The 6,928-nt window shown below is 44.7% G+C and overlaps 1 non-coding gene and 1 pseudogene across 1 annotated transcript; one reads left to right on the forward strand and one right to left on the reverse strand.

Moving 5' to 3' along the window:
* Positions 1-1,432: 1,432 nt before the first annotated feature.
* On the forward strand, positions 1,433-1,507 carry TRNAP-UGG (transfer RNA proline (anticodon UGG)). The gene has a single exon. It is a non-coding gene; the product is annotated as a tRNA-Pro (tRNA).
* A 2,160-nt stretch (positions 1,508-3,667) lies between these two features.
* On the reverse strand, positions 3,668-6,034 carry LOC123151311 (MDIS1-interacting receptor like kinase 1-like; annotated as a pseudogene).
* Between the last annotated feature and the right edge of the window lie 894 nt (positions 6,035-6,928).

Consider the following 6,928-nt stretch of genomic DNA (forward strand, 5'->3'; position numbering starts at 1 on the left):
AAAGCTTGACCGTTTTTTCACTGAACTACTCGAACTTTTTGTTCGAAAAAGCGGAAATAGCTCAGTTCGAGAGAGGGTTGAGCTTCATCGGTTAGTGTGCACCAAAGGATGAGGTTTATTTCCCGTCCTACAAATTGAAACCGTTCTAGCTTGATACTGCGATATCGTCAAATCATCCAACGGAGCATGGAAACCATTTCGGTGGTGGTAATGGCCTCCAGTAGTTTTCTATGGAACCATACCACTATGGTCATCTATATGATTAGACCGTGCCGCTTCACTAGACTTTCCTGAACCATCCATTTGATCCCCACGGTCGTGACACCACTTTCTAAACAAAAGTTTCCAAAATCCAATGCAGAACCAAGCAGTAAGAGAAATTCATCATGGTAATTATTAGTAGAAAACCAAAGTGGAACGGAGAGAACGGAGAGTCAGTTACAATGAAAAAATTGTTGAGGAATCATGTTGAAAGAACAACATTCTGTGTCATAAATATCGTATATAGAGATTTTTCATGTATCGACGCTTTTGATTCAATTATGAAAGTACGCTGTACTGGACTTGCACCCCTAGTTATGCAGAAGTGCAAGCACAGAAGCGGATGACCGGACCTTACCAACATACTCAAAAAAGTATTCTATACTGGGGTCTGTGCTCTTGACAAGCAGTGTTTCCAGTCTAGCTCTGTCAAATCGGGTGTGAAGTGTCCATCTAGGTTCTGGCTGGTAGAGCACAGGACTGAAAATCCTCTTTAGTTTCACGCATGGGACTCTAAATCCCAATTGCGCTAGCTCTGTGGTTCGATTCCACAACAGAACGAACAATGAATGAATGTGGGCGGTCAACCAGGTAAGCCTGTGCCCAGGAAAGAAAGGACTAGGGAGGGATTGAGAGAAGCTTTCACAGTGGAAAATGAAAAAAAAGCATATCGTTCTTAGAAATTGTGGAATTTGACTCAGTTAGAGCTATGGTTTAGCATCAAGAGGGAAGTTTTGTAAAAGCAACAGGAAGAATTGCTCGGATACCCCGTGAGCGTATATAACTTGGGTCGTGTTATAAATGCTCTGGCTAAACCTATTGATGGGAGAGGCAAAATTGTAGCTTCCGAATCTCGCTTAATTGAATCTCCTGCTCCAAGTAGAATTTCCAGGCGTTCCGTATACGAACCTCTTCAAACAGGGCTTATTGCTATCGATTCGATGATCCCTATAGGGCGCGGTCAGCGAGAGTTCATTATTGGGGACAGACAGACTGGCAAAACAGCAATAGCCACAGATACAATTCTCAAGAAAAAAGGGCAAGATGTAAGAAGAACGAGAGCGAGCCTTCACGAAAGAAAATGCAAGTGAAAGAGAATTGTCAAAATTTCCTAAAAGCGGTGGTTCTTTTCTTTATGGATCGGGTAGATCCATATGTTCTGAGGGGGAGACGAGGTGTAGCGCAGTCTGGTCAGCGCATCTGTTTTGGGTACAGAGGGCCATAGGTTCGAATCATGTCACCTTGATGTGGTATTCACACAATGGGGCCGAAGTGCAAAGCCCCGTAGCCTATCCGCGGTCGGGAAGGCAGGCGAAAAGCGCGCACAAAAGAAAAAGAAAGCTAAAAAGCTTATTTTGCAATCCATTATCTTTGGTATTCTTCTCTATTTAGATCATATTATATAGCTATTTCACAGGATTTATTTACATACCTCAGTCATGTTATTTGTCTAGCCTTCAATCAGAATAGCCTCTCCACCGGTTCCAAAGATTCTTTCGGCATCAATGTGCTTTTGGAATCTTCCTATGAAACAAATAACATTCTGGAACAGTTTAGGACAGAACAGGCCTCAGTAGAAAGCGAGCTTTTTTCGCGTATAGCCACCTCGAAGCCCAATTAGCGCACGGGCTGCCCCCTCAACTCAACCCTGACGAGTACGCAAACTTGGTCAGGGAGCATTTAGACGGTGCAGTTAGTATTGACCACTACCGCCAAGTCCATAATTCACAAATTGATGAAGTCCACATAATGGAGCTCAAAAGCCGATTACCAAATCTACTTTTTTAGCATCTTGAAACCGCACATAAGAAATATTATGAATGAATCACCTTACAATAACATACGAGAGACAGCTTTCTATTTTGTCGAACAACAAGTCGAACCCAATGAACAATTCCATTCAAAGGAATGTTCTAGAGTTTTTTCCACTATATTCGCGATATTTAACAAAATGGAATAAATTCTTCACGATTTCTAGAGTTCCGGGATTACTTCACTGATATCGATTTTCGCCTAAGCACGGCCTCTAGGTTAGTTCAAAGTGTAATACAACGAACTATCGATACACCGAAAACGAGTCAAGATGGATACATAAAATGGAGACATCGTGGATTACCCAAATTGGGACGACGATAGGACATTTCACTTTCTTTCGCAATATTTCTGATCATGACTCAACCACTAGGAAAGGGGATTGCTTACTCTCAGCCACGTTTTCGCTTATGCTTAGTCAAGTGAGGATTCCATTCGAAGTAACGTAACAGGAGCACCATCTTCAAAACTTCTCGGGATCCGGAGTTTTTCGATAAAAGGTCCCATCCTTCAATATCATGATTGGGTCAACCAGGCCAGATCATAAGTGAAATAGTTTGATCGGGTCGACCAGGTCAGGCCCGATCATGAGTGAATAGAAAATCGAAAACGTACATAGCTGTTCCAGCGGAAATACTTTGTTTAATTCTACCACTTCTACTAGGAGTAGCCTTTTTAGTGCTAGCTGAACGTAAAGTAATGGCTTTTGTGCAACGTCGAAAGGGTCCTGATGTAGTGGGATCGTTAATATGCTTAGTACGTGCATGTTTAGATCAGAGTCAGTACGTCATCAACTTAGTCAATGCCATGCTAGTGATTTACTCATGGATTAATTTAATCAAAAAATTGCCTATTTATTCAACAATCCAAAAACCTATTATGTGTAGGAATTTCCCGGCAAGTGGCTTTGCTGCTGCACTGAAACCGGACAAGTTTACCGGTACATACTTTAAGCGTTGGCAGACTAAGACCACGTTATGGCTCACGGCTATGAACGTGTTCTGGGTCGGGAACGATTGCTCCTGAACAGGAGAAGGCGTTCAAGGAGGCTAGCGTTGTGTTTCTCGGAGCAGTTTTTAGCGTGATCGAAGATAAACTGGTCGACGCATATTTACATGTGCATGTCGCCAAGGACTTGTGGGAGGCGCTCGAATCTAAATTCGGGGCCGCCGATGCAGGGAGCGAGATGTATATTATAGAGCAGTTCCACGATTACAAGATGGTTGAAAACCGTCCTGTATTGGAGCAGGCTCATGAGATAATATGCATTGTTAAGGAACTTGAGCTTCTCAAGTGCGAGTTACCGGGCAAGTTTGTCGCGGGCTGCATAATCGCTAAGCTCCCTAATTCCTGAAGGAACTTTGCCACCACTCTGAAACATCAGAGGCGTGAATTCTCTGTGGAGGATGTCATTGGCCATCTGAGTGTTGAGCAGAATTTGAGGGCAAAAGACTCGCACGGAAAAGGGGCAGAAGGGACTTCTGTTGCCAACATGGTGAACCAGAAGAACTTCAACTCCCACAAGACCCCCCCCCCCCCCCCCCCCCCCCCCCCCCTCCCCTCCCCACATCAATAACAACACATAGATCTCACTACTTTCAGATACAGAGGGAGAGGAGTTCCCCCAGTTGTGATTTTCTGCAATTACACCTTGTGGAAATTGCACAACAGCGCACAATTTCAAACCAATACGATCACGATATAAATACACACATGAAGAGGAGAAATGGTCTCCACTTCTCCTTTGAGCACAAACCAACAAACGAGGGATACAACCAGAACAACAAGCATGGCTCAAACACAACAAACATCGACAACAACAATCCAAGAAAAAAAATTGACTGAAACTTTGCAAGATTTCAGGTGACCTCACATTAGATAGCAGGTGAGAAGGCCACGGAATGGGCCACGCCCACAGCTGCGGCGGAGTCGTTTGAGCGCCATCCGCATCGATGGTCTTTTCTTCGGATCCACAACGGTGCAATCCACGCCCAGCCTAAACACAGTTGCCATCTCCTCCATGTACCGCGCTTGATCTGGGATGCCCTTCTCCATGGCACTCTCGAACGTTTCCACTTGTTTTGCCATCAGTCCAGTGAAGTGGTGCGCCCAGATCGCCAAATGACCATCGGCTCTAGCTTCATTGGCCACCCGCCCGGTGACGAGCTCCAGCATCAGCACACCAAAGCTATAAGTGTCTACCTTCTCTGTCAGTTGGCTTGCTGCGGTCGCATATTCTGCAGTTAATCATTTGTTGGCACTAGTTAACAGACAAAGCTAGTTAAGACAAGAGTTTCCTGTAATTAAGAAAAAGGTAAGACATCACATAATTCCATTGCATACATAAACCGCCCAACATACCTGGAGCTGCGTACCCAAAGTTACCAAGAGGCAGGTTCGCGATTGGCAACGGTTGGTCGTGCCCGGCCATGTTCATCTGTGCAGCATCAAAACTAGCTATCACAGCATTGAAATTTTGATCAAGCAAGATGTTCTTAGAGTTGATGTTGTGGTGGACAATCGGCCTGTTGCCTCCATGGTGCAAGTGACAGAGCCCTTTGGCGACGCCGATGGCAATGGCCCTCCTCTGCGGCCAGCTCAGCAGCCGATCGGCCCCCTCCCGTTGGTGCAGCCAGTAGTCAAGGCTGCCATTCACCGGGTACTTGTAGACGAGCATGATCGCTTCATCCCTCTCAATGACATCTATGATCCCGATGATGTTATCGTGACAGTCTCTGGCTAACAGGATCACCTCTGACTTGCAGCGGTTCTTGACATTGTCATCCACCTGTAGTGCTTGGTTCATGTTCCGAAATTTCTTGACGACCAGCGTAGCAGGGAGACCAATGCCAGCAGCACGCTGAACGTGTATTAAGTACAGTTCGTCCGCCCCTATCATTCTGCTAACCAGACATTTTTCTTGTTGTTTTCAGTAAGTTTGTCGACTATGTCTTGATCATTGTACTCAACCAGCAGCGGCGCCGCGGGATGGGTCCAGAGCTGCATTTTCTTAGCGGCGGAGTAGCGCCTGAAGAGGTATCAACCTGCAAACATATTATATATTGGTAGTCATGTATTATTATCTCCTCCAAAGATGTATACACATATACTTACTAAGAGATGTAAAGAGAGAGATGCATGTTTGTAATTAGTTTGACAGCAAGATGTTGACAGGAAACACCACGGTTCCCATACATGGAACACGTAAGGGTCAGACTACTGAAATCTGAAATTGGCGGTCGCCTGCACCTAGTTTAACCTACTATATCTTGTATCGATAATTTGATATATTCTACAAGGTGAACATCCTCTACTACTCCTACTCCTAGGATTCAGTTACTGGTGCAAAACAGATGAGAACATTCAGAAGACAGAACCCAGCTGCAGATCAAAATTCATGTAGTGCTGCTTACCACTTACTCAGAGAGAGGAGAGGAGGCATGAAATTGGTTGAGGGGAAATGTAGAAGGAGAAGAGAGGAGCGTATTCACCACAGGAATTTGACGGTTAATCACCGGCGGTGGCGGTCGGAGTTGGAGAAGAAAAGCTGAAGTACGGTGCAGTGCACGGGAGCTCGAAGCTGCGAGGAACCCGACCATGCCTTGTTGGGCGTACCGGCAGACCGACGGTGGGCCTCCCACTGGGGCACGGCCAGCCGTCCCAACTCGCCTGCGCAACAAGAGCTTCATCTCGTCCGGATCCAGACCCGGCGGCCTTCGCGGCGACTACTGGCGCCGACAGATCGTGGATAAGGGGAGCTCTCCGGCTCCCTCGTATCCACACGGATCCACGCCGGCGAACCCAACCCAACGCCGATGGGGAGGAGAAGAGAAGGGGAAGCGAGGCAAATTTGATAATTTGCCACTCCTTACTTTTCCCTTTCATAATTTGCCCCCTCTGAGAATGACAGGTGGGGCCCGGGCCCGCCCGTCATTGAGATAATGGGTGGCAAATTGTGAAAGGGAGAAGTAAAGGGTAACAAATTATCAAATCGCCCGGAAAGCGAAGCCAGGAGAGAGATATGAGGTGGTCCGTCTGGGGTTGACCTGCCAGGTCTCTATCTATCTATCAGCCAGCTTTTCCTACGTCAGCAATCAATGCTTTGTGTGGACAAATGCTAATCTAATTCAAACTAAACCAGTACTCCCTCCGTTCGGAATTACTTGTTGTAAAAATGAATATATTTAGATGTATTTTAGTTTAGATACATTTATTTTTATTCATTTTTACGACAAGTAATACAGGACGAGGGAATATATGTTTCGTACCCTGGAATTTCGGACTAGTAGTTTTGAACCAAATTCAAATCAAATTTGTTCAAGCTTAAACTTTAGTCGATGTTTGCTAAAATCAAGAGAGTCCAAACTGCAATAATTCTGAAACGGTTTTTGGGCAGAAGTTGCAAATATTATTATTTTTTGTTTACTTTTGCAAAATAAGTTGCAGATATTTTGAGAGGTGTATGTGTGATTTCTACATTTTACTGAATAATTGAGAAGCTGTATGCTGCTATTATCTACTCCATCCGTTTGTAAATTTAAGTTATTTTAGAGATTTTGATACGGACTTTGTACAGATGTATATAGACAAATTTTAAAGGATAGACTCACTTGTTTTGCTGCGTATTTAGGAACAGAGGGTGTATGTGGGTTAATTATTAGTATTGGTTTTCGCTTACAAGAGAAAAATGTATACATGCAATTAAAAAGACGGTGTACCTGGGTTGAGAGCAGAGCAGATGGCAGCTGAGTATGATCAACTGACTCCTCTGTACGCGTCAAATATATTAGCCCATGTGCTCCCGATTAGAGTCTTTATATAGATATCCTGATGAGGTTACGTACAGACCTATGAT

This window comes from Triticum aestivum, chromosome 7A (assembly GCF_018294505.1).
Source record: "Triticum aestivum cultivar Chinese Spring chromosome 7A, IWGSC CS RefSeq v2.1, whole genome shotgun sequence".
NCBI classification, from domain to species: domain Eukaryota; kingdom Viridiplantae; phylum Streptophyta; class Magnoliopsida; order Poales; family Poaceae; genus Triticum; species Triticum aestivum.